We start from the raw sequence: 8,582 nt of genomic DNA, 5'->3' as shown, positions 1-8,582 counted from the left end.
ATATCCTATGAAAATATCTTGTGGGCCCCACCTCAAAAGGAACCTCCAGGAATTTAAAAGAAGCCAAGGGGTAAAAGGGGCATGGAAAAACCCAAGAGGAGGTGGGCTTGGGCTATAAATAGCCCTCCCCACTCTCTCTCTTCTCATAAAAATCGACCCCCCCTCTCTCTCTCTTGCCTTCTCTCTCTCTCCTAAACCTCCCCTACCTAGCCTAGCCCACCTGACCTGGTCTGAGCCTGCCTGACTTAGCCTGAGCCTGCCTGACCTGGTCCTAACCCACCTGACCTGGGTCTGAACCCACTTGACCTGGTCCAAACCCAGTTGACTTGACTTCAACCTAGTTGGGTTTAAAGTCAAAGTCAAAGTCCTTTTTGGTCCAGATTCCGGTTTGGATTTCTGAACCCAGACTTAGCCTACTTGAGCTGAGTTCGAACCTGCTGAACCCAGTTGACTTGGATCGAACCCAGTTTGGTTCAAACCACTTAGGTTGAGTAGCTTGACCTACTCTACCTCTTTCTCAACTAAGTCAGCTTCATCTGACTTAGTCTGACCTCTCGAAGGAAGGCTCAAAGCCGAAGAAGCAACCCGGAGCCGTTTCTTCCACGATTTGAAGTAAGTTCGCTTCGTTGATCCATCTCTCTCAAGTATTTGATTGTTTGTTGATGATGCATGAAATGCACATCATGTAAACAAGTTTTTCATGCGTTTTGTATCAAGTTTAAGGTTTTAAACCCATGTTTAGATGTGTTTTGATAGTAAGGGGCTATGGTTCGAATTTCAGAAAAATCGGAGTTAAAATGAGAGAGTTATGGCTATTTCAGTGTTTGGGCACAGATTTCGAGGTGGATCGGATCCATATCCGACCCAATTAGGTCAATTGGACCTTGGATCAACTCTTAGAAAGCCCAAAACCCAACCCACACACCTATCCATACTCATTTCAAAAAGTTTTTCTAAAAACCCCCCAGAAAGTGGCGCCTAGCAATATTTTATTTTTTAACACTCTTTCTGAAAAATGTCAAAACTATAAATAGTTTTTTTTCAAGAACCCTAGGCGTCTTTGGCTGTGTTTGGACGCCCCCTACAGTGACTCTACAGCAGCAGCTCCTTCCTCTCCATCTTCCCCAAGTGTTGGCCATTGAAGATCGACCTATGCTTGATTTTCAAGCATATTTTCAAGCTTTCTTTGGTTTCTTTTCATTTCTTTCTTATTCCTTGCTGACTTTTCACCATTTTTCTGTACTTTTGCAGGTGTAGCAGAGGTGGAGACCATTAACCTTGGGCGGGAGTGCGCAACACACCACCAAGGTGAGCCGGCCCTACCTCCATCCGGCTTTCTACACCCTCCGATCGCGAATCGGCTCACATTCCATCACCGGTGGATCTCCAACGTGTAGCAGCTGCAATAGGTGCCGTTTTTGGTGAAGTACAGCATCCTTGAACTGTAGAAGACGTCTACCTCCAGCCACGGTCCGCTCTTCTTCATCCCCCCGGTCGTCGGATCTTCCAAAAGGTAGGTCTTCTTCTTCCTTCTCTTCTAGATAAAACCGATTTGTGTGTGTGGTTTTTGTTTTGTTATTTTCTGTATGTTTCTTGTTTTTCTTTTTTATTTCAACCTTAGAATAGCATTCGTGCATAGGCCAGCACGTTAGCTTAGGTTTATTTATTTGATTGATTCATTGGAATCGAGTTTTTATTGATTTTTCATCTTTTTTATAAAAATCGGCTAGATCTTCATCTAGCCGATTCTTCAAGTTTGTCATAAGTGTTCTTGATATTGTTTTACAGAAAATCCAATAAAAAAGTGTTCCTTTTGATTTACTTTATTCGGTTTTTGTGTGGGTTGTATTTGGTTTTAATTAAAAAGAAAAAAAAAAAATCCAAAATCGGCTAGACTTATTCTAGCCGATTCTTGATTTTTACAAAAATATTTTTCTGTTTTGATATTTTTGTTTTGTCCAGCATGTGTATTGTGTGGTTTTGCTGAAAATCCTATTCCAAAAAGTTTATTTTAATTCATTTTGATTGTGGGTGCTGCTTGTCTTGTTTTGATTGTATTTTTGAAAAAGAAAAAAAAAAAATTTCGGCTAGAGATATTCTAGCCGATCTTTGTATTTTTGTTAAATGTTTGTGTTGATGTTGGTGAATCGTGTAGTTGCTGTGTGTTTTATGTGTTAACAGCAGTATATAGTTGTGTTAGTCATTTCATTGTTTTAGGATTGATTTAATTAGTTGTTTTAATCAATTTTTCGTTTTTGTGTTTTGAGTCTATTGTTGAAAATTATAAAAATCAAGTTTTCTTTTTTTTTCATGTTTTTAATTCCAGCATAGTGCTGTTCTTGTTAGCCTTGGTGTAATTAGGAGTCCTTTGTATTATTCTCTAATTTAGTTTTATCAAATTAGTGGTTATTTAGTTTTATTGCTTTTTGTTAATTTATAATTTTAGTTTTTTTTTATTTTCGTGTGGTTCTTCTTCTTCCCCAAGGTGGGGCGGCAGCCATTAGAGCTCCTCTGGAGCTCTTGGTCGATTTTTTTAGCAAGTCTTAATGGTCATTAGTTGAGTTAGGAAGGTGTCTAGGTTCAATGTATTAGGTCTTTCTTTTTTTTAGCCGTTTTTAGGGTTGCATTTAGGTAAGTTTTGGAATTAGGTTAGCATTAACTCCTAGGAAATCGATTTTCCATTTAAGTTCTTTTGTTCCCTAGGTATAATTAAGTCTATTAGTTTAGAAAGTAGCATCCATTGAAGTTGGCGATTTTTGGAGAAGGGAGGTAATTAAAGTAATTGAAAATTGGAAAGCTTTTGGAAAAAGGATATTCTTCAAAAATCGTGTGAAGCATTTAAGGAAAATTTGAATTTTGAATGTGTATTAAAGAAGGAGTTACTCCTTAACTTTGGAAAGTGTTTTGCAATTAAACCAAAATTCCAATCTAGGTTACACGATTTCCATAGAGCATTAAAAGCATTTTAATTCCATCTTGAAAAGCAAAAATCGTGGATTTCTAGATTGGTCTTTTCAGATTTCCAAAAAGGTATTAAAGGCAATTAAGGAGTGTAACTCCCTCTTTAAATTGGGCGATTTTTGAGAATCCAAAGCATTTCAAAGTTTGAATATTGGTAATTATTACATTCCTTTTTCCAACCTCCTCCATTAAAATCGTGAACTTTGGATTAATTGTAGCTTAATTAGGAGGTTACTACTTTAGTCTAGACCTAACCTAGTCAAACCGAGCCTAGGTCGAGTCAACCCCTAGTCTACACCCCCTTTGAGTCTAGTCAAAACCTAGCCTAGCCCAAGTCCAAGCCTAAACCGCACTTAGGTCAAGTCTAAGACCAAAGCCCAACCTTAGTCAAGTTTAGTGGAGTCAACCTTAACCTAAGTTAGGTCAACCTAGTCTACCTAACTTATCTAAGTCAACCCTAGTTGAGTCAAACTTAGTTCAAGCCTACTTAAACCGAGTTCACCCTAGTCTTGCTAAACCTACATCCAAAACCCAATCTTGGTCAAACCTAGTCAAAGGCCTAACTCGGGTCAAAACTTAGTCTAAACCTAGTGAGTCAATCGAGCTTACCTTAGCCCATTCGAGCCTAGTCAAACCCTAAGCTGGGTCCAACTTAGTTGAGCCTAAGTCAATTCGAACCTAGTTGACTAAGGTAACTCAAAACCGAATCCAATTAGTGAGTCCACCTTAGCTCGAACCTATCTCTTTCAACCTAGTCAAACCGAGCCTACCTAATCCCATCCGAGTGCATCCAAACCCAAACTGAACCTACTCAAGTCGAAACCGATCCTAGATCGAGTCAACCAAGTGAATCCTAACCTTAGCCTTCGTTCTTTAGTTAAGTAAGTCATTTTTTATTATTTCCTTTGATTTCTATATTAATTAGTTTATTTATCTAATTTAGTTTTAGTATAGAAGTGTGTATACGTATAGCGTATTTATTCAGTATGTATGAAATGTGTTTTGTTGTGTTTTGAATGATAGTTAGATATTAGTTAACTTAGTGGTTAGATTGCATTTTATTATTTAGCATAGTTGCATTTCCATTGTGAGTTAACTTAGTTCTAGTCATAAATTGCTTGTAGGCTTTGTGCGTCGTGTATTTAGTATTTTCCTAATTATCATCTGCATATACACTGTTATACAGTGTCATTTAGATTGCATTAGGTGTAGATTGCATTTGATAGTGTTTCCATAGGTTCATAAAGTGAATAGTGCACTCAAATAAAAACCAGATTTTTGCCCTGTCGAAACATAATTATTTTCTGATCAAAAACTCTGTGTTTTCCAAATTTATTTTTTCTATTCACTGTATTGACGTGTTATTTAACTGCAGACCAAATTTCAGCTCATTCGGAGTTGATTTGGTCTGATTTTTAAGCGTTTTGTGAAAACCGCTTTTTCTGGATTTTAAATTACAGGACTGGCGATATCCTGATTTTTCCAAGATTTGAAACGCTTATATCTGGAGTTCCAGAGACTGTTTTTTAATTCTGTAAAAACTGTCATTTTGTTTAATCTGTCAGTTGCAGAACAGAACAAATTTCGGGAAAATCGGACCTCGTTTGCCCTATCAAACAGTGGTTTTCCGATAACCTGTCAGATTGCTAGTTTACACTAGTTAGGGGCAGTTTCGTAATTTTCTTAGTTTCGGCATTTTAGACTTGTTTTCAGTAGTTTCTGTATTTTAGAAGTTGCATAATCATCATACAGCATTAGTAGAAGTAATTTGGTTAATTTTAGAATTAATTTAGTATGTTATTTAATTTTTGTTTGATAAATAGCATTTGTTTATTATTTTCGTAGAATTAGACATAGTTTTAATTGTTGTTTGCATCATTAAAATAGAAAACTAACTTTGTATTTTTCTGCATTTTTTAGGTTGAAAAGCATATTTAGTTTCCAGGGTTAGTATACAAGTGAAAAGATTCTCTAAGTGGCGAAAAGACAGAATTACCCTTGGCGTGGAGCAGAAGACTAAATGCTTGTTTATTGTTCTTTTAGTGCTTAATTGTAGTTGTATTCACTTTATAATTGTAGATTGTCATTTAATATTAATAAATTAAATTTTCTAGAATTATAGTGATTAATTCCTGTTCCCTGAGGATCGACCCGTACTTACCACTTTGTGGAAAGTCGGTTTTTATATTTTTGGTTGACGATTTTCCAAAGTTTTATTGAAAATAACTGTTTTAAAAAGAGCATTCCAAAATATCAACCAAATTTTGGCGCCGTTGCCGGGGAACGGCGAATTAATTACTTTATTTCTTAGAGTTTAATTTATTATTATTTTGTTTTAGTTAGTTAATTAGTTGTTTTCTTTTTAGTTAGTAGGATTAGTAAGTGAATATAGGATTAACATAGTTAGTAAATATAGGATTCACATATTGTTCTTTTTAGGATTCACTTAATTATCATTCTGCAAGGAGCGATTAGACAGGTGGGTTTTAGAAAAACATAGTTTGTGATTTCCTGTATTTATTTGTTTTAGCATTTTAGAATAGTTTACTTTGTTATTTAATTATTTAGTATAGAATTCTGACATAGCTATATAGCATATTTGTTTGTTTTTAGTTACTGTTATTTGCTTATTTACATTTTAGTATCTGTGCTAGTTTAATTTTTTTTTAGTTAGGTCGTTTGCTTACATCTGGTCTTAGTACCAGTGTATGCAGGGTCGACGAGGTCTAGGAACCCCATTACACCCATTTGTTGACAACCCAGAGAGAATTTTACATTCTCATCGAAGTTCGGCAACAATGGCTGACATGGATCCTCCACCTCCACCCCCAGTTCTTTCACGCCCTCTGCGGGAATACTTCATTCCCACAGACTATGTTCAGGCATCCTGCATTCGGAGACCCGATGTAGGAGCGCCACATTATGAGATTAAGGCCAGCATTATTCAAATGCTTCCATCCTTTTATGGCCTTAGTCATGAGGATCCCTACCGACACTTAGATGAATTCCTCGAAATCTGTTCTACTGTTAAGATACAGAATTTCGATGATGATGCGTTGAGGTTGACTCTATTCCCTTTTTCATTGAAGGACAAAGCCAAGTATTGGCTAAAGTCCTTAGATTCTGTAGAAATAGAGTCCTGGGATCAGTTGCAACAGGAGTTTCTTCGGAAATACTTTCCCATTGGTCGCACGAACCAATATCGTAGAGCCATCACTAGCTTTTCAGAGCTAGATGGTGAGCGCTTTCATGAGACCTGGGAGAGAATGAAGGATCTCCTCAGGAAATGCCCCCATCATCAGGTGCCGAAATGGCAACTGGTGCAGAGTTTCTATGATGGATTGTCTGACAAGAATCGTCAGATGATCGACTCTTCATGCGGTGGGACATTCATGCTGAAGAGCGAGGACGAAGCATGGAGGCTATTTGATACATTGGCCGAGAATTCACTCCACCATGCTTCGAGCTCTCATTCTGATAGAGCCACACCCAGCATTCAGAAGAAAGCTGGCGTTCTTGAGATTGGTCCATCTACTGCACTACAGTGTAAAGTAGACATGATTGCTCAGAAGCTGGACCAGCTTCTCTCAGGACCATCCACTACACAGCAGGTGTGTACTCTTTGTGCCAGTCCGGCACACGAGATCACTGAGTGCCCTTCAGTAGCTCAGTACCCTGAATTTGTTCAAGAACAAGTTCAGGCAGCTCAGGGTTACGTCAGACCGCCAAATAACCCATTTTCATCGACATATAATCCGGGTTGGCGTAACCATCCCAATTTTTCATGGAAGAATCCACAGTCTTCTATACAGATGCCTTCTTCCTCTCAGCCAGTTCGGCAGCCATCTTTTACTCAGCCATTTCAAAGACCGAACTATGCTCAGTCTTCTTCTTCTTCAGTTCCTTCCCCGATTCAGCAGGAGTCTGCCCTGCAGACATCTTTTGAGGAGAGACTTCTCCAGGCATTCCAAGAGGTGAAAACCTCTAATCAGAACGCCTTCGAGAAGTGTAGCCAGATTTTGAGCTCACATACGCAGTCCATTGCGAAGTTAGAGTCGCAAATGGGACAGTTAGCTGAGGCTATTAGTAGGAGACCCGAGGGTACATTGCCGAGTCAGGCTGTCATGAACCCGAAGGGTAAGGACCAGATGACTGGAGGCCTATTTCATACTGAGACACAGCAGCAGGCTAAATCAGTTATGGCCTTGAGGAGTGGACGTGAGTATCACGTTGAGAGTAGAGAGAAGATAGAGGAGCCAGAGACCATGGTTTCACCTACGTCGGCTCAATCATCATCCCCATCCCCATCATCACCTTCATCATCTTTATCCTCAGAGAAGAAGAAGGATAGGAGTGAGCCTTCTCGCAAAGAGGAGGAGCCAGCAGAGTATATCCCCCCACCACTCTATCCCAAAGCATTAGAGTCTCCTGGTTATAGAGGGAAGCAAGGTGCGAAGATCCAGGACATGCTTGATATCTTCAAGCATGTACAGATCAACCTACCTTTGCTCGATGCTATTCAGCAGGTGCCGGCTTATGCCAAATTTCTGAAGGAGCTATGTACGCAAAAGAGGAAATCCAGAGAGCGAGTTCCTAACAGGGTCCATCTGACTGAGCAGGTGAGTTCAGTACTTCAGCATCAGACACCACCCAAGCTCAAGGACCCTGGAGCACCTATCATTGCTTGTACTATAGGGAACATCCGGATAGAACGCGCATTGCTCGATCTTGGAGCAAGCGTGAACATTCTGCTCGGATATTTCTTTGATTCTTTCGGGTTAGGGGAGATGAGATCGACTCCGATTACACTTCAACTGGCAGATCGTTCCGTCAAGGTACCGAGAGGTGTCTTGGAGGACGTGCTAGTTAAAGTGGATGACTTTTATTTTCCAGTCGATTTCATTATCCTTGATATGGAAGGAGTAGACAGCCAGCACCAGACTCTGATTATTTTATGCAGACCATTCTTGGCGACTAAAAATGCGTGCATCAATTGTAGAACTGGAGCCATGGATCTCTCATTTGGCAATAGGAAGGTAAAACTGAATATTTTCAATGCCGCGATGGGACCAGCAGGAGACATGGACTGCTTTCATGTAGACATTGCACAGGAGTTAGTGGAGGAGCAGCCCGAGTTGTACATTACTGAGGATTCTTTAGATTTGTACCATATAGAGAAGAATAGCGGTTTAGATAGTGTAGATGTGTCTAGAGTGTCGTCGGAGAGACCACCTTGGGGAGCAGTTAGGGAACCCCTTCCACCACTTGCGGAGACCCCCGCCAAATCGTCGATCGAGTCGCCTCCGAAACTTGAGTTGAAACCCTTACCGGATTCACTCAAGTATGCATATCTCGGAGATGATGAGACTCTGCCTGTGATCATCTCGTCCTTGCTCACTGAAGAGCAGGAACAGAGATTGCTGACTATTCTTCGGGAGCACAAGGCAGCGATTGGATGGGGAGTTGCTGATCTAAAGGGGATTGATCCTTCATTCTGCATGCATAGGATCCATTGTAATGAGGAAATCAAGCCATTTAGAGATATGCAGAGAAGGCTAAATCCCAACATGAAGGAAGTGGTGAAGAAAGAAGTGGTGAAGTGGTTGGATGCCGGAATCATT

General features: G+C 39.7%; 1 non-coding gene across 1 annotated transcript; it reads right to left on the bottom strand.

Annotated features, from left to right (window-relative positions):
- Nucleotides 1-6,162: 6,162 nt before the first annotated feature.
- On the bottom strand, nucleotides 6,163-6,265 carry LOC149820991 (small nucleolar RNA R71). Its single transcript, XR_016426928.1, has one exon. It is a non-coding gene; the product is annotated as a small nucleolar RNA R71 (small nucleolar RNA).
- Nucleotides 6,266-8,582: the final 2,317 nt, after the last annotated feature.

This window comes from Nuphar pumila, chromosome 12 (genome assembly GCF_984573655.1).
Source record: "Nuphar pumila chromosome 12, dmNupPumi1.hap1.1, whole genome shotgun sequence".
Taxonomy (NCBI): Eukaryota; Viridiplantae; Streptophyta; class Magnoliopsida; order Nymphaeales; family Nymphaeaceae; genus Nuphar; species Nuphar pumila.
This window is presented reverse-complemented; position numbering and strand designations above follow the sequence as displayed.